The sequence below is a fragment of the Cupressus sempervirens genome, chromosome 4 (genome assembly GCF_028749045.1).
Source record: "Cupressus sempervirens isolate cs-2001-9-10 chromosome 4, ASM2874904v1, whole genome shotgun sequence".
In the NCBI taxonomy this organism is placed as follows: Eukaryota; Viridiplantae; Streptophyta; class Pinopsida; order Cupressales; family Cupressaceae; genus Cupressus; species Cupressus sempervirens.
This window is the reverse complement of record NC_143121.1, coordinates 778,684,555-778,707,588: the sequence shown is the minus strand read 5'-3', so window position 1 is coordinate 778,707,588 and position 23,034 is coordinate 778,684,555. Positions and strand designations below refer to the sequence as shown.

The 23,034-nt window shown below is 36.7% G+C and overlaps 1 protein-coding gene across 1 annotated transcript in view; it reads right to left on the bottom strand.

Annotated features, from left to right (window-relative positions):
• The window catches only part of LOC149563704 (3-hydroxyisobutyryl-CoA hydrolase 1-like), a 275,341-nt gene that overhangs the window by 9,209 nt on the left and 243,098 nt on the right, over nt 1-23,034 (bottom strand). The gene's annotated exons all lie outside the window — the stretch shown is intronic.

Below are 23,034 nucleotides of genomic sequence, written 5' to 3'. Positions count from 1 at the left end.
GATAAAAAAACAACCTTCATAGTAGAGAATGGTGTATATGCATACAATCGAATGCCTTTTGGCCTTTGCTTTGAGCCAGTAACCTTTCAGAAGATCATCTTACATATCTTTGACAGGATGTCACTAGGAAACTTTAAAGCATTTCTAGAAGAGTGGTTCATATTTAGCGGGCAAGACAAACATATTGCAGCTTTAGGGGAGTGCATGGAACGGTGTCATCGAGCTCGCCTGCCACTCAACTCGAAGAAGCGTTGATTTATGGTGCCATTGGGCAAAGTTGCTCAAACACATAGTCTGTAAGGCAGGACTAAAAAAGGACCTAGACAAAGTATGGGTGCTAGTGGAAATGGAGGCACCTACGGATGTGACAAGAGTCCTTCCTCGGCCACATTGGATACTATCGCCATTTCATCAAAAAATTTGCACAAATCTCATACTCGTTGGATAGGCTTACGAGGAAGAGGGAGCTGTACATCTGAGAGAAGACACAAGGGGAAGCCATGAAGGAATGATTATCAATGTTTTTGGGTACCCCCATTCTTGCGTTCCCTAATTAGGACAAGGAATTCCACATACATGTGGACGCGTCAAATTATGCCATCGAGGCTACCTTGGCTTAGGAAGGGGCGCATGGACTAGACTACCTGATATATTTTGCAAGTAGGCTATTGTCCAATGTGAAGAAGAATTATAGCACCACAAAATGGGAAGCCCTCGGAATGGTCTCCTCTGTTCAAAAATTTCAACACTACCTACAGGCAATGCTATTTACTTTCTATGTGGACCACCAAGCCCTCTATGGGAGGGTCAACCGATGGCTTCTGTTACTCCAAGAGTTCACATTGAAAATCATTGTGCACCAAGACATAGCCACATGATTTTCAATCAGTTGTCATGCATTAAGTCTAGCAAGCCACCAATCAAAATAAATGATGACTTGCTAGATGCAAATTTGTTTCAGATTGCTACACCTTCTTCGTGGTATACAAGCATAGGGGAGTATTTGTCCACATCCCAATTTCCATAGGACATGTCATCATGAGAACAAAGAAAGTTGGTCCTCAGGAGCAAGACTTTTCAATTGATGAACGACTTGCTATACAAAATGGGGCTAGACCAAGTACTAAGATGATGTGTGTGGAAGAATAAGTACCAGGAGTGCTCAGGGAAATCCACGAAGGACTAGTGGGAGGACACGTGGGTCTTGATACGATAATGAGGAAGGTGCTCCGAGAAAGCTTCTAGTGGTCAACATTGCATAATGATGCAAGAGAGTGGGTTGTGGGATGCAATACTTGCAACTGAGCAGGGAAACCTCTCAAACAAGACTTCATGCCACTCAACCCTTCCCATGCCCAAGAGCTGTTTGAAAGGTGGGGGTTAGACTTCATCAGACCCCTAAGGGTTAGTCCTGCCCAAAGGTGTCGATATATTGTAGTAGCCACCGAATACTTAACCGAATGGGTAGAAACACGTGCACTACCAGACAACTCAACATTGAGCATTGCAAAGTTCATTTATGAACAAATAATAATAAGGTATGGCATTCTGATTCAACTGACCAAAGACTGAGGTGGTCGTTTTGTTAACCATGTTATCAAATTTCTCCCCACAGAGTTTAAGATCTTTCACATGTTGTCAGGTCCATACTATCCTCAGGTGAACAGCTAGGCAGAAGCAACTAATAAAATTTTGGTAGGAGTCATCTATAAGTCATGCAAAGATGAGGGTGAAGATTGGGAGGAAAAATTGCCCTTGGTGTTGTGAGCTTATTGCACCTCCTACAAGGCGACCATGGGGCACACACCCTTTCATCTCATGTGTGGACAAGAAGTGGTGGTACCTGCTAAGTTTATTGTCCCAAGTTTGCGGATAGCCATTGATAACAAATTGGGTGATATGGAGAGCTTGAGGGAGGAGCTCTATGCCTTAAACAAATTGGATGAGAAAAGGGCGATGGCTCGATGGTGCAATAACAGAGGAAATTTTGGCACGACAAACATCTTTGTCGGATGAGGTTTACACAGGGCCAATTAGTATTGAAATTTAATGGAAGGAATGAAATCAAGCCCGGAAAATTCAAGTAAAGTGGCTAGGTCCCTATTAGGTTCGAGAGGGTAGAACCAATAGAGCGGTGAAATTATGGACAGTTCACCACAGAGAAAATCCCTGATGCCATAAATGGTTTGAAGGTAAAAATTTACCATCAGAGGCATGAGGGTTCGAGAAGGAATGACCCACACCCAGATAGGTGAAGAAACAAATTAGACTTAGGCAAAAAGTAATTAAAAAGAAACGAAAAAAAAGAGAGGAAAAACAAAGAGAGAATTGTCGTCATCGAACAGTGATTGTCACCGAACGGTGGCAAGTCATCGGACAGTGGAAAGTCATTAGACGGTGGCATGCTACTAATGGTGACTTAGGAAAAATCTACAAACCATTGTACAGTCTTACGTATGGGGAAGCAAATTTATAAAAGCAAACTCATTGTACGATAGTTAGGAAAGCACTAGGAGGATGAAGCAATTACACCATTCAACAAGGTAGGATAAAATATATATATACCATACAATGAATAGTGACTCATCGCGGGGAAAGCCCAAACACAATACAATGTCTCTATAAACCTGATACCGTATGGGCCGTTTAAGAAAATTGGCGGAGTTATAAGGAAGAAATGAGCGGAGTGATAACATCGCTACCGTACAAAAGTTCATATACTAGCCACACAGACTAAGCATTGAATTCACCAAAACCCATAGATTTGAGGATTCAAAACACAAAGGACTGAATAGAGTAAATGGAAAATATTTCAAAGCCCCTATGGTGAGTCGAAGTAGAGATATACGAGGTGATGAAGCTAGCTCATGCCTTGACCAAAGAAGCCATACAGTTCAAGAAGTTGAAGAAGGCTAGTGACTAAAGAAGCTGTACATTTCATCTTAAGCCCTAACAGTTTTTAGTTTACAAAGAAAAGAGAACAACGGTTTTTCAATTTGCAAGAGGGAAACCAAAATGCATTCACCAGGTAAAAGAAATTAGAAAGCTCAACTATAGGCAAGGAGTTCAGGTATGGAAAAGAAGGAAATTTTTTTTACCTTCAAGAGTTCGCATTGAGAACAGATGAAGGCAACCACAAGTTACAAAAAGAAGATACAACCTGAGGTTTAGAAGGCTTCCAAAAGGAGCATATTACATATTAGACCGTTACATTTGAAGGACTTAACAGACTAGAATCCCGAAAGTGCTGGCAAGAAACCACTGAGACAGATGACGTGAAAAAAATCCTATGAAATGCTAGAGTTTATTGGGCGATTCAAATGCCTCTATTTCCTATCTAGAAATTTGAGACTACTCTATGGGTAATGGTTAATACACTTGATAAGCGGACAAGGAAGAGCACATTCAAGTATCGGAAGCATGTGGTAACTATTTCATTCACAACTGCCGACTTCACATGGGTCTTTGGCATACCAAGGAAGGATGGGCACAAAGTTGAGATAAAGACATAGAAAATGACACAAGAACATGAGTTTTGGATCAAGTATATTTCTTGCCACCTCACCCCATCGGAATTAGAGTACATAGTGAAGGAAACCAAATGACACAAGAACATGAGTTTTGGATGAAGCATATTTCTCGCCACCTCACCCCATCGGAATTAGAGTACATAGTGAAGGAAACCAAGGGAAGGGCAACCAAACGAAATTTGTTGCAGAGGACCTATGGTGATGCATACTTGATGTAATCAAAAGTAGACCCACAGGAGCAAGCAAGGCCTCAAATATTGCTTTACTGTAGATAGTTCATATGAATGGCCTCATGAATGGAGTTGTATATGACTAGGTGTCTGTGCTAGCAGATAGGATGTATGAATTCATAACCACCCAGCATTGCATCTTTTACATGCCCCACCAGACCATTGGCCTATTTCTAGAGGCTACACTATGATTGACTCCTGTGGATGAATTGGAAATGGTGCCCTCGGGAGTTGTATTACTATTAGGATTAAGAGGGAGTTCACTGTACCCTATAATCCTCAACAAAATGGGGGCGCTGAGAGGAAAAACAGAACCATTGTGGAAGCTGCAAAGTCAATGATGTATGACCAATATCTTGATACTTCATTCTGGGAAGAAGCTTCAAGAACAACTGTCTACATACAGAATAGATGTCCTCACTCACATCTTGATAATAAAACACCAAAAGAAGCTTTACCAAGATAAAACTTGATATAAGCCATCTTAGGATATTTGGGTGTCCTTTATACATACATGTACCTAAAGAGAAAAGGACAAAATAAGAACCTTTTAGGAGAAAAGGGGTTTTTGTAGGTTACAATGAAACTTCTTAAGGCTAAGGATATACCTACCTGATCAAGGCCAAGTAGAGTTGAGCAGAGATGTCAGCTTCGAGGAAGACATTGCTTTCAAAAGGTCAAAGAGCTTAGATTAGTTAGAAATTCAGGACTCGCCTAAGAACATGGACGAAGAACCTACTTCTGAGCAGCATAGGGAGCAACCAGAAGAAAACCCTAGTGAAAACCATACTTATCCTGAAATTCAAAGGGAGTAAAATCATAATCATAATGTTAACAAAAGGAAACAACCACTTTGGGCTAGAAAGGTTGTTGAGGAAGCACAAAACTTTGCTGCACCTAAAGGAACTTCTAGAGATAGTAAGAGACCTAATATATTATCAAGCTACGTGGCACTTGATGGAGATATTTTCATTGATCTCAAAGGGTTATGAAGTAGAATATCATGATTTAAGTGAAGAAAGCAATCAAGAAGGAATATATGAGGTCTATATTCCAATTCAATGATAGTGAACTAGTTACAATAGAAGATAGAATATGAACAATAGAAAAGGCGATGACTTTAGGAAAGATGAGGAATACATATGGAAGATGAAGAAGTTGATGAGGCATGTAGTGAAGAAGAGATTGACGAGTTGTCTAGTGAGGAAGAAGATGTCGATGTCATGGAAGAGTTGCACTATGCATACAAACAAAATAAGAAACTGAAAGAGAAAGTTACTAATTACAAGATGCAAATTAAAGAACTAAAGACAACTAGAAAAATCCAAAAAAGTTGAAAATGATATGAAAAATAGTCTAAATGCAAAAGAAGAGGAATGTACCAAATTGGGATAAGAAATTAAAAAATTGAGAAATAGAAAAATTGAGAATGTACACAATGAAAATAAGTTTACGATAAAAGAAGATTCTAATGCAGCGATTCATTGCATCTTTGTAAAAGTGCCATCAGTTTTGGAAAATAAGAAATGTTTGCAACTGAATCATAGCAGCGATTATGTTCCAAGACATAAGTGTTTAATAGGAAGGTCTGATAAAATATACAAGAGGGACTGTAATAAGAAGACCATACTAGGCAGTGATCATCTCTGAAGAAAAATAATTATTTGTTTTACCAAAGCAGTAATGAGTTCTATGAAGCCAGAAATGTTACGGGGAATGGTAGGGTCAAACATAATACAAGTATGATATGTGTAGCAGTAATAGATACAGGCATATGTGAAGTGTGAAATGATTAAATATTCAGAGAAAGCCTGTACATTTGTTCGAGTAAGAAACAAATATAGAGAAATATATATATTAGTCAAACGATATTATGTCCATGCAGAATGGAAATATGCAGCTCGATATATTATTAAAAAGGCCTGATAAAATAAGGAGATAAGCATTTAAAATATTGCCTTCATACCAAGTTATACCAAGGTCACGGAAAAGGGAAAGGAGATTAATAAAAAGTTATGACTGGCTCGGGCTATTAAAATAAAATCAGTATTGATCAAAAATGTAGAGAGTAAACTACTTCATTGGCAACAGGTGTGATTAAAAGAAAATATTCTTTCTTGAAAGGTCACAAATTTTTATGCAAGGCTATATGGGAGATATAAAAGAGAATTCTATACCTTTGTTTTAAAAAACGAGAAGTTGAAGAGTGAAGTGTCTGAAGTAAGTCAGACGTAGGAGAAGTATAAAGGAATAAAAAGGAAAATATATATATTCAGATTCAAATCTGATACATAAGTGTGTGAAATAAAGTAATAAAAGAATGAGGGGTTAAGTATAAAGAATAATATATGTGGCAGATTGAAATAACACACACACACACACACACACACACACACACACACATATATATTAAAAGGAAAGGACATAGAACAAATATAAAAGATATAAAATAAGAGCATTTGTGAAGATATATATGTGAAAGAAAGATATAAAAAGTGTTTCAAATATCTATCATCAATTGAGTAAGCAACATTGCCAAGGTGGAAAGGAAGTTTGTGTGCAGTGGGTTGGTGCTCACAAAGATAGCAGTGGGGGTTGGTGCTTCTGGTAGGTCAATGCATGCAAAGTGTGGGAGTTGGAGCTTCTAGTGAGTCGGTGCTCATAAACATAGGGGTTCGACCCTCTAGTAGGTTGTAGCCTACAAAATATTATAAAAGATCAAGTTTATATAAAAAGCATTTATTTTCCGTGGTTTTCTCTTGCTTTGGGTTTCCATACAAATCATTGTGTTAATGTGTTCATGTGCATAATTGTTCATTTCAGCATTTGAAGTTCACTGTTTACATAAAAGTTTTAAATCGGTGAATTTCTTATTATACAGATTTACCCCCCTCTTAGTATAATCATGTGCTCTTCAACACTAATGAACGAGATTATAAATTTAGAACCTACTAGTGTTACTGAAGCTCTTAAGCACCAAGTATGGAAAGATGCCATGACAAAAGAGTATCAGTCCATTCTAAAAAATGATGTGTGGGATATAGTACCTAGACCTAAAGGAAAATCTATTGTCTCCTCTAAAAGGCTCTTCAAAATTAAACATGTTGTAGACGACAATATAAAGAAACATAAGGAACGTTTTGTTGCAAGAGGTTTCTCACAAAATGAGGGAATTGTATGAGGAGACATTTGCACCAATTGCCAAATATACTTATGTTAGAGCAGTTATAGTCATTGTTGTAGCTAAGCGCTGGAAGATACACTAGATGGATGTAAAAACTGCATTTCTAAAAGGGATTATAGAAGAGGAAGTTGACCTAGAACAACTTGACGGTTTTGTGATTCATAATGCAACGTTCCATGTATGCAAGCTAAAGAAAGCCTTGTATGGAGTCAAATAGGTTCCCTGAGCCTAGTACGAGAGAATTGATAGCTATCTTATTGGACTAGGTTTCTCAAAGAATGGTCCAAATCTCTTTTAAAATTATTAAAGGTGATATGTTGTTATTAGTCGTATATGTTCATGACCAACTAATTACAGGGTGTAATATCCCCCTTCGGATATTTTACCAAAAAACCCATGATAACAAATGCAAATTTAAATCCTAACGGAAAACCAATATTCAATATAAATTCCAAAACATAAATCCACTTTATAACCAACAAATGTGCATACGAGAAAACCCAGAAAAAGCTTGTTTATTCCTCCAATAATCAAGAAGTACATATTTAAACCAGAAATGAATACAAATTGTTGCCAAACGACGTCACTATATTATACATCAGCAATACAATAACACGCAACAATCCAGAAAAACCAATCTTATAAACAAAAATAACAGTCAGAATGGAAATGTAGATTAACCTATAAGAAGGCTAGATTTACGTCCAACCTTCAAATACTTCTTCAAGGGTTTGTGTCCTAAAAGAAATAACCAGCAACTGTTTCCAGCTCCCAGATTTAATATTTGTTTTGAATATTATATTCTTCATATCCTCCCATGTAGAGTCGGTTGTACCTTTATCACTTTTCCCAATGTGATGCACGCATCTTTAAGTAATGTGGGATAAAACACCTTTTTTGTCCTTTAGTCACTTAAATGAACATAGTACTTTTTAAATAAAGTGACAAGTTAAATGAACTTTTAGAGTCACTTAGCTAGTAAACCATATAATTGTTAGGCATTAAAATAACTGACCAAAAGAACTCAGAGAAGCACGTGCAAAAGCTCGTTGGAAAGCTCTCGGCAAGATGCTTCCAACCCAACACTGAGATATCACAGATACTAAGCTCTGTTTACTAACTAAAAATAGTAAGCATCCAGACAGCCTGCCATAACTGCTTCGATAGGTCCGAAACTGGAAATTTCTAGGCCAAATCTCGAACTAAACCCCATAAAGAACCTTCTCGCCCCGAAACCTAGGCGAAGTGAGCCGGCAACACTGAAATATAATGTCCTAGAAAAAGAGGACATTACACAGGGGAAGATCATCTCATTGTTCAATGCAAGAAAGATCTGACATTAGAATTTGATATGAAAGACTTGGGTATTTTACACTACTTTCTAGGACTAGAAGTCTAGCAGAAATTTGATGTGATTCTACTAAACCAAGGAAAATACACTGTTGATATTTTGAAGAGATTTGGAATGCTAAATTGTAGGCCTATGTCCACACCCATAGAAACTAATTTACATAAGTCAAAAGAGGCAGCAAAATCTACAGTTGCAGATCCTACTCTTTATAGACAGATTATCGAATCACTAATGTATTTGGTTAACACACGTCCTGACATTTTCTATGCAGCAAAAGCCTTGAGTCAGTTTATGTGTAACAATGAGAGATACATCTTGTTGTTACTAAACATATATTGAGGTACCTACAAGGTACTATTGGTTATTGACTCAAATATAAAAATGTTGATATAGACTTGCATGGATACACCAACTCAAATTGGGCCAAAAGTGTGACTAACTGAAAGAGCACATCTGGATGATGTTTCAAGTTGGGGTCAGCCACGATCTCCTCGATTAATAGGAATCAATTTTTAGTAGCATAGAGCTCTACAGAAGCAAAATACATTGCAGCCTCCATGGGGGCTAGAGAAGCAGTTTGGCTCAAAAAGTTAATTGTGGGGCTATTAGTGAACCCTTGAAGCATACCACTATCTACTGTGACAATCAAAGTTCTATCAAGCTTTCTGTGAATCTTGTATTCCATGATCGGTCCAAGCATATAGAGATTCCTTATCACTATGTGAGAGATATGGTTGAAAGGAATGCAATCTAGTCCAAGTATGTTAGTACAAGCAATCAAACAACAAACTTTCTCACCTATTCCCTCTCCAGAGTAAAAGTGGAACAATTCAAAAAGAAACTTGGTATGGTTGAAATGTAAGTAGGACTAAGTCTCAAAATTATTTTATTTGTACTAATATAACAAAGATGTTTAATGTGTAAACTCTTTTGTCATATGTGTGGCTCTATGACTTTATGGGCCTCTTGTGTATATCAGTGAAAGGTGACGATCTTTCAAATAATGTACACTTGTATTCAAGATTGTAAGGTGACGACTTTACGATGTTTACTATCATGACAAATATCATGCTGACTTGATATTCATAGAAATGTCTTGATAGTTAAAATCTCTAGGACTTGTTGATCAATATCATGTTGATTTGATATATGTTGTGAGTCAATATGATCTCTTAATGAGATAATCATGGTGGACAGTATGTGACGGAATCACTGTGGACATCCCATGACATGTTATGGTAGACATCATGCAACTTGATGTCAGTGCACATACCATAACTAGGATATAAATATCATGTTGACTTGATATTTTGCATACTCCTTGATATCATGTGCTAGGTGATATCTAAATCTATTCATACTTGGTATCATTGTTAGCTAAGAGGGAGTGTTGAGAGTAGTAGCGTCAGTCAGATCCCAAGGAAATATCAGTGACACCTTTTTTACACCCAAATCTGATCAAACAAGTATGTATATGTGATTATGTTTTCTCCTAAATTCAGATTGCATGTTCCTAATCAAGTGGATCAAGTAAATGATCCCATCTATAGATTGGCAGGGCTATATGTGATGCATATTTACATGCCCGATTGTCTCAAGGGTTTACTAATTCTCTTAATAACTACATCTGATCATAATCAGGCCTCTTGGTTAGTTAAGGATTTAGTCATCGTGTCTTTTCAAAGAGACTCTTTAGCAAAAGGTCATGTCTATTCATGTTATGCCCTATAGATATGATATACATACTGACCGACTATAGGAGAATAAACATCGGAATGAAATAAATATTTTTGTATCCTCATATTGGTAGTAGCAGATCAGTCTATTATAATATAGACTCCCAAATCAAAACTTCAATACTACAATATTTCTTCAACACTACAATATTTCTTCAACACTTTGTAAAGTTCCCTACAAGACTATTCACGATTCTGTCAGTAAAATTCGTCCTTCATAATCCTTAATTTAATAGTTTGACTATAAGACTGATAATATTCCCATTTTTCCCTTCAAGTGAAAAGGTTTTCCTAAGATAAATGTCTCGTGACTTTTGAAATTGTTCTTTTCTTCTTTGTTATTGTTTATCATTATTTCGAGGAAAATCATAAACGTGGTATCAGAGCCAAGTTAAATATCAACAATAAAGAAGTCTTTGTTTCATGTGCAAGAGTTTTTATTTCCTCTTAGCTGGGATTTGCTTATGTGTTCAGCTCTTCTTCATTAAGTTTCTTTTCCAGAAGTTATTCATTTATGTATAAAAATGTTATTGTAGAGTAAACCTTTTCTCGCAATCTTTTATTTATTGTCGCTGTGGACTTTATATCTTTTATTATTTTGTATGGCATCCTCAATATGTCTTGGTCCATCTAGGTGTTTGGCAAGCTCTATTATCTCCTTCAGTTCATATATTCCTTAGCGTATACTATTTTGTCTCAGTGTGTGGTGTTTCTTCATATATTGTGCATGTTATCTCTTCATCATTCTTTGCTGACTCAATCTTCCACTTGCTCAAACTAATAATGATTGTACTTTGGGCGGAGTTGTTTTTGATGTTTTCATATTTGACATCTAATATTTTTATTATCAGAAGGTTCATTGTTACTGTTGGGTGGATATTTTGCAACCGACAGTTTGGATTAAATTTAGTCACAAAATAGGTAGACCAGCCACAGCGTGTGAGAGAGTCTCTCCTACCTTAAAGGGAAGGCTCCCCAACTTCTCATCATTCTTTGGATCAACTCAAGGTAAGCAAGAAATTGAGAGATTCTGAAAAAGGTATTACCAATATTCTTTTCTCTTAACTTTTAAAAAAGAATCCACTTACCTGTGGAGCGAGTAATGGGCAAGATGAAACCTCTAACTACACTTCCATCTAAAGTTGTAAACGGTGATAGCGATAAATCAACACTAACTCAAAGACTAGCTGAAAGCGTACCAATTTGATTCTAAGTCTGGTCTTAATCTATGCTATAAAAATAACCTTTACTATTGGGGCACAAAGACTTCTAGAAGTAAAGAATTCTAACTATTTTTGTGAATTAAGAAGGTGACACAAGCTACAGTCAAAGTTCCTAATCTATGTATCATCACAATCGTTCCCAGTCAAAGCTTCGGCTCCACTTGCTTCTTAATTCTTTATGCTCAATTACTAAAGACACAAAAACACATGAATCAAAGATAACAAATGCAAATCACAGTCAAAGCTTCCAACTTGCATTAATCATAATTGCACTCGATCAAAATTCAGCGCCAATTGTTTCTTTGTATTCACTTTTCTTTCAATCAAAATAGTACTACCCAATCAAAGTTATGCTTGCAAAATTTCTCAAGAGTTTTCTTGCATACAATAAAAGATGATTTTTACAATGAGAGAACACTCCTTTATATAGGCAAAGGAGTTGAGAAAAAAATGGAGGAATAAGTGGGAGCAACTCAACCAACTTTGACCTTTTCTAAAATTATTGGATTACTTGTCATAAGAACATATAATTACACAATTTCATGCAATGCATCCTCTCCAATCTACAAACATGAGAAAGGAAAGAAAGCAGAGAACGGAAAAGGATGAAACAATCCTAAGGATTGTTCTTAAGTTCCTTGAACTTGATGAAGACATCACGCACAGTAGGAAGATCTGATATTTCCATTGTCTGTGATATAGCTTCTATTCTAACTGTATTGGCATATGCTGATCTTACAACTTTGCGATTTGCCGTGAGAGAATCTTGTAGGTGCTTGGCTAATAATTTGTACAAAGCAAACCTATTCATTGTGTTTGATCCAAACTCTTTAGAATCTAAATCAGCATTAACTCTGATTTTATATGTAGAAGTCATCTCCTCCATTGTCACCAAGTTGTAATATTCAATGAAAAATTGACATCCCATTTGTTTTAGATTACACATGGTCTTTGTTTCAATTTATTGACAGTCTTCTAAGGTTGCTTGCAACTTTGTTATAAGTTTCCTTAGCGTCTCTTCCTTGTAATCCATGAGTCCTTGGCATCTGTAGAACATTTCACAAGATGGAACAACTTGACATGCAATCATGCCATCCAAACCAGAATTGGCAATTACATCCCAATCACATAGAATTTATTTCAACGTGTCAACTTCTTGATTCAAAGATGCAATCAGGTCATGCAACATCTCTTCAATACCACACAGATACGTTCAAGAATTTTGACCGCATCTTTGATGGCCTGAACTCCTTCAGAGACAATTTCTCCAAACCAAGTCTTTGCTGCTTACATTAGCTATTTCACCTAAGGTGTCTGAGATGTAGTGACTGCATGTTGTGAAGACTAATGTTGAATGACCTCATTTAGGCAATCAACAACCTACTTGAGCTTATTCCTCTCCTATAACTCATGATTGTTGTTCGATACATTAGCAAGTGCATCTTAAGCATCCTATAGATAACTCAACCGTGATTGCTTACCAAGTTCAATTTTGATGAACTTACGATTTGAACGGTTAAGTTGTTCAACCGGTTTGTCCACCAATGGTTCAACAACCTCTACAGATTTAGTCTTTTCAGAATCCACTACAATTCTTGAAACAATCTTGTCTTTCAAAGATTTAGATGTAGTTTTCTTGATAGGAAGATTATCTAGTGGTAACACAAGCTTCATTCTTTTCATAGTGATTTTTCCCAACCATGCAGGCAAACTAAAACCTTCATCTAATGAAATAGGGATAGTGGCAACCATAGACATTGATCCTGATTGTATTTCCGTTGTGACCAAACATGCTTCAATTTGCACAACTGAATTCATGGGTGCCTGGTGAGAAGATTATGTCATGAACAATTTGAAACCAGTCAATGAAGTATCAAGCTAGGAAACTTGACCTTCTTTGAGAGTTGAAAAATCTTCAAACACATTTCCCAAATCCTCACATTGTTTACTTCCGAGGCAGGGATGGAAGGTGTGAAAACAGTAGAGAATGAATCCACATTGTCATCTATAACACCCAAAAAAGGTGTTTCTTGAATGAATGGACCTTGATTGTTTGTCGGTCGCAGAGGCGAAATGATCATAACCTCTCCTTCCTCTTTATTCTCCTCATCAAGTTCTTCCTCAGATTCCTCCTCAAATTCTTGAGCTTGCACAAGTGCTTGAGATGATTTAAACACCTTTCTACCATTCAACTTGAACTTGAGAGATGTAGCTAGAAAGGAGGAAGATGTACCATCTTTATTTGAAATTTCCACATGAGATGTGCTTCCAACTAATCCAAAACGACCACAATCTACCCCGAGCTTGGGATGCACCCTCTTGAGACCTTTGATCTTTAACCATTTGTTGGTAGTTGTCAAGATAGATTGGAATCCATCAAAAATAGAAACACCTTTTTGCTGCCAATGTATGGCAAAAGGGTATTGCTTGTCAAAACCAACCTGATGGTATTCAGGATCAAGAATGTTGCCATCATCTTCAATTTGAAGATTAGGCAGAATTTCAAGCCTGTTAAGATCAATGATCTGCTACAATGTGAGCCTATAGTAATCCATTTTCATGATAGCCAACTCCATGCGTAAATCAATCCATATGTCCTCTATGCGATGAACATGGATGAATGCTCTTTTGATCATTGAGTGCATTCCTCTGTAATCAAAATCATACCTAGCTTTGAACTTATTCAATGTGATAAGATAAAGCTCTACCTCCATATTTTTCGGCTTGTAGACTGAATTGATTATATACTGAGCAATCACCAAGGGCTTGGCTATAGTGATACCAAATCCTAGCCTATGTTGAGTATTTTGGTACGACTGCACTTCTATGAGTTGTCCTGCCAGCTCCATCAGTATGATTTTGTCGGTGGCATACCTTGCTAAGGTATATGGCTCCCTATTGAAATACCCAACTCTCAAATATGTGAAAGTTGGAAATTGTAGAAAGATGCAACCATATTGATTTACCTTGTCCCAAGCTTCATTGGACACTCTTTTGGTTACCAGTTGTTTATCAAAAAAACACTGGAAATGTCCAAAAATGCATCTCGAACTCTCCTATAGTGATCTTTGCTATGCGCCAAGGTGATTTGATCATAGTAGTCCTAAACAGGAACTTGAAGTCAATCTCCTTTGGTTGAAAGCCTTAAGAAAGATCCCATGGATGCAATAATGTAGACCAAATATGAATTCATGTGAAATGGTGTTGACATTCCCACATTGAGCAACTGTTGACATAGTGCAGTACTAATAAGCTCTCCCCAAAAGATAGGTTTTTCATTGTAAAAAATTTGAAAGATAAACTTGTACATCCATGGTTCAAAGTCGCTAGATTCTTTGAGACCACATATCCTGTTAAGGAGAGTAATCAAGTCTTTACACTCTGACTTTAAGCTAGATCTGTGAATGGTTTTGGGCCATCTTGAGAAATTGTTCTTTTTGACCTCTAACCTATATGCATTTATATACCTTTGATAATCTAACTTTTTATCGTTCCATATCTCCAGAGACATCTCTTTTGATAGATCCACACACTTTGCACTTTGAGGAACTTTAAAGATCTGTTAAATAACCTCTGGATCAAGGCTAATGATGACCTTACCATTGGGATTCTTGATTGTTTTGGTCTTTGGACTGAAATGTCGTACACATCCCAAGATGAATTTTGGTTCCAAGGCAGACATAGGGAAAGTAGACACCGAATGAATGTTACTTTTCTTGATGTGTTTCATTTCTTGATTTGAAGGAGCTTCAACCCTTCATAAGAAATCAGCCATATCAATATGCCCAATCTTTGTGTCAGAAACATGATCTAGAGGAGATGAGTCATGAGATGGAGATTGATGCAGCGCTAATCCGGATGTACCCCAATATGAGGTGATCCAAAAGCCAGCAAACAAACACAATAGAAAATGAACGAGAGGAGCGAGATTCAGATCCAGAGAGACAATATTTCATATATTCAAATCAAGAAGTTTACATCCAACATGCCCAGCTGTACGGCCTTCCGGGTTACGACCATTACAAAGAAGAATACATCTTTCAAAGAAGAATAGATCTCCAGACTCAAATACGAACTTCTATCTCCAAACTATTCCAAGCTAAGACTCCACATTTCCAAATTCTACATCTCCATGCTTGAATAATAATACATCATCGAATAATAATGCCTAAGACTCTACCCAATACCCCCTTAAATACTTCCATGGTCACAAGTCGACCTATTACAAATTACTAAATAAATAAACCCTTACATTAAATGCAAAACCAAGCCACAAGTCAGCTCTCAACAAATACTAAATACCCATCACGAAATTAAATATGTGCAAGTTGGCCCAAACTGAAACAGACACAAAAAACTAATACTGGCGCTTAGCACATACAGGAAAACTTGGCACCAACAGGAACACTCGGCACAAGAAGGATCACTCAACACATGAAGGAACACTCAACACACATTGCAACTCGGCAAACATTGCAACTCGACAAACACTGCAATTCGGCAAACACTACAACCGACCAACTCGACACTTGAAGGATCATTCGATTGATACTAGCAGAATAAATGGGATAACACACTAACCTAAGTTTTAACATGACATGGGATAACTTCAACTGAGCAATTGTTGTAACTTTGCAGCAACCAACAGAATCAGCGAGATAATGCAACGGCCAGGATGCTCCTGCATCAGACTACCGAGGTAAATAGAAAAGACCTCAAATGCTACTGCATCAAACTCCCCAGGTAAATAGAAAAATGTGTCCCACATTTTGCTTCCAAAAGAAAATTTTGCACTCAGCTTCATCTTCACAAAAGGTTTCCACTCCATCAAAGATAAAAGATCAAATCTGAAAATCAACCATCTATACTTCATCCATTCAAAAATCAGAATCTCATCCAACCAATCAACATGCTCCCTCAACTTAAAATCACAATGCTCCATTTGCAACTTATCATCACCATCATCCATAACATCATTCTCATACATGACAACCAGATCAGCAACAACATCCAAATCACAAACCTGATCAGCAGCAATATATGAACTTAGATCCATAATAGCAGCAACATACAAGTCCATAACAGAAACAACATGTATATTCATTCCTCCAGCAACATATAGATCAGCAACTTCATGAAAATCCACATTGGTAGTAACTTCCATATCCTTCAGCATCTTAGTAGCAACATATAAGTTTAGATCCATATCAGCAACAACAACATTATGTAAATCTACATCAATAACATCTCAAAAACCATCAACCGCATTACCAGCAAGTAAATCCATCTTCTTACCACGAGCAATATCCAGATCAATAGGATGAACATATAATTCCAAATCAGCAACATCAACAACAGATAAGTCCTCCATCACATCCATTTCAACATTAACATCATCTTGAATAACAACATCCAATTCCTTACCAACATAAGTGAAACTCTCTTCTTCAGCAATCTCATTGCGCACAACAAGATGCTCTACAATTTCCATGTCAGATCTATCCATCTGCTCATGAAAACCAAAAGATACTTCATCCATTTCAGTAAACTCATCATGCACTTCCATGATCTATCTTCTTCTCTTCATAATCTCTTTAGTCGGCCAAAAACTCTTCTTTCTAATCCTCAGATGCCAACTCAAATCAAACTTTTCCAGATCATCAATCCTTTCATGTAAATCATCCCAAAAAGAATCATACTCATTGCTCTTAACATCATCAAGATGTCTTCCATGATCTTGCACTAACTCAATAGCTTCTACTCCGGTTGCAAGTTTCCTCAACATGTCGAATAATTCTAGATCCCCATCTCTCCTCCCACGAACCATCTTTACACATACAAACAACAATCGAATGGCAAGTCCACTGCAAGTGTAGGCCAAATCCGCAGCTTTGCAACCCTACACCAAATCACCAACTAGCTAGGACTTCTGAAATCCAAAACCCTTCTCTGATAAACTTCCGCCCAACCAAGTTCCTGGTACAAACTACCTCACACTTTGGCGATCTGCTTGCACACTTAGGAACAATTGAGCTCTGATACCACCTGATGCAGTGCTAATTTGGATGTACTCCAATATAAGGTGATCCAGAAACCAGCAAACAAACACACAGCGGAAAATGAACCAGAGGAGTGAGATTCAGATCCAGAGAGACAATATTTCATATATTCGAATCAAGAAGTATACATCCAACATGACCGGCTATATAGCCTTCTGGGTTACAGCCATTACAAAGAAGAATACATCTTTCAAAGAAGAACAAATCTCCAGACTCAAATACGAACTTCTATCTTCAAACTCCTCCAGGCTAAGACTCCACACTTCCAAATTCTACATCTCCATGCTTGAATAATAATTCATCATCAAATAATATTGCCTAAGACTCTACCCAAGACCCCTTTAAATACTTGCATGACCATAAGTTGGCCTATTACAAATTACTAAATAAATAAACCCTTACATTAAATGCATAACCAAGCCACAAGTTGGCTCTCAACAAATATTAAATACGCGCCAAGTCGGCCCAAACTAGAAACAGACACAGAAAACTAATATTGGTGCTCGGCACATACAAGAAAACTCGGCACCAACAGAAACACTCGGCACATGAAGGATCACTTGACACATGAAGGAACACTCGGCACACATTGCAGCTCGGTAAACACTGCAACCGACCAACTCAACACTTGAAGGATCGTTCGGTCGATACTGGAGAATAAATGGGATAACACACTAACCTAAGTGTTAACATGACGTGGGATAACTTCAACTCGGCAGTGATTGAAAATTTACTGGCACTCGGCAATTGCTATAAATCGGCAGGAACCAACAGAATCAACGAGATAACGCAATGGCCAGGATGCTCCTACATCAGACTACCAGGGTAAATAGAAAAGACCTCAGATACTCTTACATCAGAGATGCATGAGCCAACTCTCCATCATACTAATACTTTATCTTTCCTTTGGACTTTGTGGATGAGGGCATGTCTTGTGCTACAACATGAAAATTCCAAAATGTGAACACATTATTAGAGGATTTTAATTCCATAAAGATGTTGATTCTTGATTGGCAACAACGGATCTATGAAGGACAATATGCTCGGAGTATTGATTAAATACTCAAAGATCTTATGCAATAGATCTGAATGGAAATAATAAGCATATGCAGAGGGCTGAAATGAGATTCTGGAGATGGAATGCATGTGGGTAAAGGACGGGTTCTTATGTAAATGCTTTGGGAAATGTAGGCTAGGTACATGGGAATAAGTGCAAATGATAACTTTTGGCTTTTAAAGAGAGACCTTTAACCATAATTGGGTTCTCCGAATGTAATTACATGTAAAGTGATTTACATGTAATAGTTGTTTTTGATGCAAACATGCAATTAGGTTTGGAGGATGGAAACTCATGTAAGTGGGAATGAAGGATGAAATTTCATATAAATGTGGATGGAGAACGAGATTACATGTAAACGCATCTGGAGAGTGAAATGTAATGTGCTTAGCATGTGTTGGTGAATATGGAGTGAAGTGATGCACTTACATGAAAAGATGGAAAGTGTAATGAATTGAAATGATCTCACATTCTTGGCAAGAACATGCAACTTCTTTCAAAGAAGGAATACAAAATAGAAAGCAACCAACCAACGAAACTAAACACAAAACAAAAACATACCTTTTGTCTTTGACTCAAACATTTCAAAAAATAAGTTGCTCTCTTGTGCAAATTCGAATTTGGAATTTGGGGAAATTCCAAACACTCAAAAATGGAAGTTCTTGTCTTATTTTAAGGAAAAAATGCACTTTACATGGCACATCTTTGGACAAATGTACAAGGATGAATGAAAAGATGCAAAGAAATAGCAAGGGATTGAAAACTTCAACTTACTTGGTGATCAAACAACCAAATGTGGAGGTTTGATAGGTTTGAAGAATGGTTCTCCTCCAATTCCAAATCTACAACCAACAATCTTGACCTCTTCAACACTTGCAAATGGTGGCTTTTAATGGGCAATAAATGAGGCATTTTTGGATATGGATGCCAAAACCGTGCTCTTTAATCACCAATATGCAAGACGTTTTGCAAATACCATGTATTTTGGCATGTTTTACCAAAAATGTGATCTCAAAATGCAATGAAATGAATCATTTTTGGCATTGGATAGAAAAAAAGTAACAACCAAATGTAAGATCATACATCCAAAGGTCAAAACGAATCCTCTTTGGCTTAAAAAATGACCTCCATACTCCAAATTTGGGTGTTGTTTGGGTAAAACGTGGTCTCAATAACAATGAAAAGTAACATTGTTTGCATGAAATACTATCACCAAATGCATGAAGACAGATTGAAATACAAAAAAGCCTTCATATGGATTGATTTCATGAATTAAAATGAAGAAATCTGGAGTTTATCACCAAAAACGTGCCCTTGATATGCATGAACATGGACGATTTTGCCCTCTTTTGCAAAATCGTGGTCTTAAGATGCATTTGCATATGATGGAAAGCCCAAACACACTCTTGGGAAGGCATTACATGTTATAAAATACACAAGACTTGATCTCTTATGCAAATCGCACTCTTGGAGTGCATTTGCATGTTTTAAAATATATGCTTTTGGAGTCAAGATGCAAATTGCACTCTTGGAGTGTATTTGCATGTTTGAAAATTGTCAAAACAATGCAAGCAGTGCAAAATCGCACTCTCCAAGGCTCTCTGCATCTTTTTAAAATAAGGCATTTTCATGTTTTGAAGCTTTTAGATGCAAATCACACTCTTGGGAACCCAATGTATGTTTTAAAATATATGCAATTACATTTTTTAAGTATTTCAAAATCCCTCTCTAGTACAAAATCGCATTCTCTAGAAACATTTACATATAAATGGGTTGAAATACATGTTGTGATATTGCTATCAGGATTTAGTTGTGTGATTGTGAGTTTGACTCAAAATCACATAGTTAAATCATGATAGCAATATCACAATTTGACTTGCTGTGGAAATTATCTCCTACTTATCAATTGAAATACATGTATTTGCACAACTTAAGTAATCAATATAGGTCTGTTTGGGGGCAATATAGGTGGTCTGTTTGGGGCAATATAGAACATTTGTTTGGGGAGGGCTATGGGTAAGGGCAGAAGCATACCCAGTACATCTAGCACCAGCATCAACAATGGAAGCATCTAAGTCATGAGCTGAGCCAGCACCACCAACAGCATAGGCATAGCTAACGTATTTACTAGTAGTTGATCCAGTAGATTCAGTTAATTGGGTCAAAATAATATTTACACTACATAGTTTAATATATTATGTGCAAATATTATTCAAAAAGTAATATTAACTTAAATGTTTGAATTAAAACATAAAGAAACTATATAGTTAATAAAGTCACTTATGTGAAAAATTTAAAAAACAACTCAACATGAAAAAATAACATAAAGTGCTCTATAGTCACTTAAGTGATAAAGTAACTTTAAAACATAACATAAAGTCAATTTATGTTATATTTTTCAAAAAGTGAATGTCAACATTAAAATATAACATGAAACTTTAAATTATGCAATTGCATCTAGAGAGTCCACATTTTGGGCACTAAAATGGTCATATCTTTTGATTGACAAGCCCGATTATGCCCTAAGAATACTAAATCAAAGGGAAAACCAAAAGCCATGGTTGAGCAAAACCAAAAGACCAAAAGCAAATGAACACACTCAAAAATGATAAAAAGGACATTGAAGGCTTCAAAAATCAAAATCAAGCATAGGCTTAACAAATAGAATAATTAAAAAGACTTGACAAAAGCCTTCAGTAAAAGGATTTATTATAATAATTGATGTCGATTGGTTGATCAAAGCAAGTCAATTAAATAACGAATCAACTCAGAAAATTGCAAAACTAAGTTGAAAAAGTTTCGTACTATTACCTACATTTTGTGGTGACAAAATGCAGGACAACAATTATGATGGTCGGTTCAAAAGACAATGATGCCTTATTGTTTCATATCCTTTTGTAATCGTCACTTCTTCCTATCATCTTCGTAAGGTCTTTGTTCACTTGATGTTGGTCATTGAGTATTGTTTTTTTTTTTGTGTGAGTGTTGTGATTGGTGGCCATTTTTTCTAAAGCATATGTATTTCATACTATTGTGACACTGCTTTGCAAATATTATCAGAGTTCTGTTCCTATTTTGCAAAGTGTGTGATTGTTGGGATAAGATGAGAACCAGCATGACAGATTGGAGCTCTCCATAGAACATCTCAGTCTTATATTTGATATTTGCCAGATTTTATAATTGGGAAGAAATTTCAAATGCCCTTGTTCCATGAATCATTAGTAGAACAAGGCACTATTTAGATGCTTTCAATCGGAAGAGAGATGACTCTTGGAGTTTAGCCACTTGTCAGGTTTTTGGAATCCTCATCCATAGGAAGTATTAATTGGCATTCTCTAGTATGATTTTCTAGTTTCAACAACTCTTCCCTTGGAGGACAAAACAAATCTATACACTAACGCAATATTACAGTTGACTCCAAATGTAATTGATTTTGGTGCTAGTTCCTATCCCTATTAATTTTTTTTTGAAATCTTGTAGTTCCTAATGCTATAAGTCTCGTATTTAGTATTGTTGCACCTGACTCAAAGGAGGTCTAGTCCTACCTCTCGCGATACTTCTCAAGTCAGACAATATTGAAAATTTCAAAGTTCCATGGCCCTTGCAACATGAGAGGTGGTTGAGAGAAAAGGACGGCTTCCTTATGACAGACATTTGGTGGACTGAGATAGCTGGAAGGAGTGCTCTAAGCCCAACTGTATACAATAAAACTTCATATTGAAGCAGCAACTTCATGAAAATGGAAAGATACGGAGATCAAAATCTGAAAAGAAATTCAAGAGATAAGTTTTTCATATCCTTGAATATTGATGTAATTAATTTATGTTATGATTCTAGCAATAGTATTTTTTTTAGCATTGATCCCTATATATCTCTTTATGATAGGTTGATTTTATTAATATCCCTTAAATGTCGGATGCTTCAAAAAGCAATAAGATGATGAGAAATTACATTTTGTCTATAGAAATGAACATGAGGATGTTGATTGCAATCATAGGACTGACTTGATTCTACATATCTTCATTAAAAAAGGACGATCATGTATAGGAAATGATCTTCAGAGGGAGAATTTCCAGCTTCAGAGGGAGATTACATGAAAGAGGGAAATATCTTGCAAGCTTATGTGGCAGTGTACCTGCTCCATGTTTGGTCAAATTGGAAACAACCATCTTATTTTAGTGGTCAAAGTTGTCTCTGTCGAGAGGGGGTCTATGTTGAGAGAGAATCTCAATCATTCTTATACGTGTTACTATAATGAGTTCTTAGCTGTGAGAGAAATTCAAAAATAAACCCCTTGCTCCACCCTCTATGAGTAGATATGGTGGATCACCCTCTACAAATGGGCATGGTGGAAATGCATTCTCCTTCGGGAGAAGTTTGAAGTGAAAGCTCTCATTGCACCCTTTGCAAGTACACATGGTGGAAATGCATTCTTCTTTGGGAAAAGTCTGAGGTGAAAGCCCTTGTTCCACCCTCTATGAGTAGGCATGGTGGGAGCCATGTGTGTGACTCCATGACTTTAATTTTATGTGTTTATGAAGCTACTATGATGAATTATATAATACTAAGATAAAATCTTTTTTATGAGACTCTATGTGATGAGGAGTTATTATTGCCATCTTTGGTTGTAGATGTGTGTCTTCCATACTAAAGATCTCTCTCTT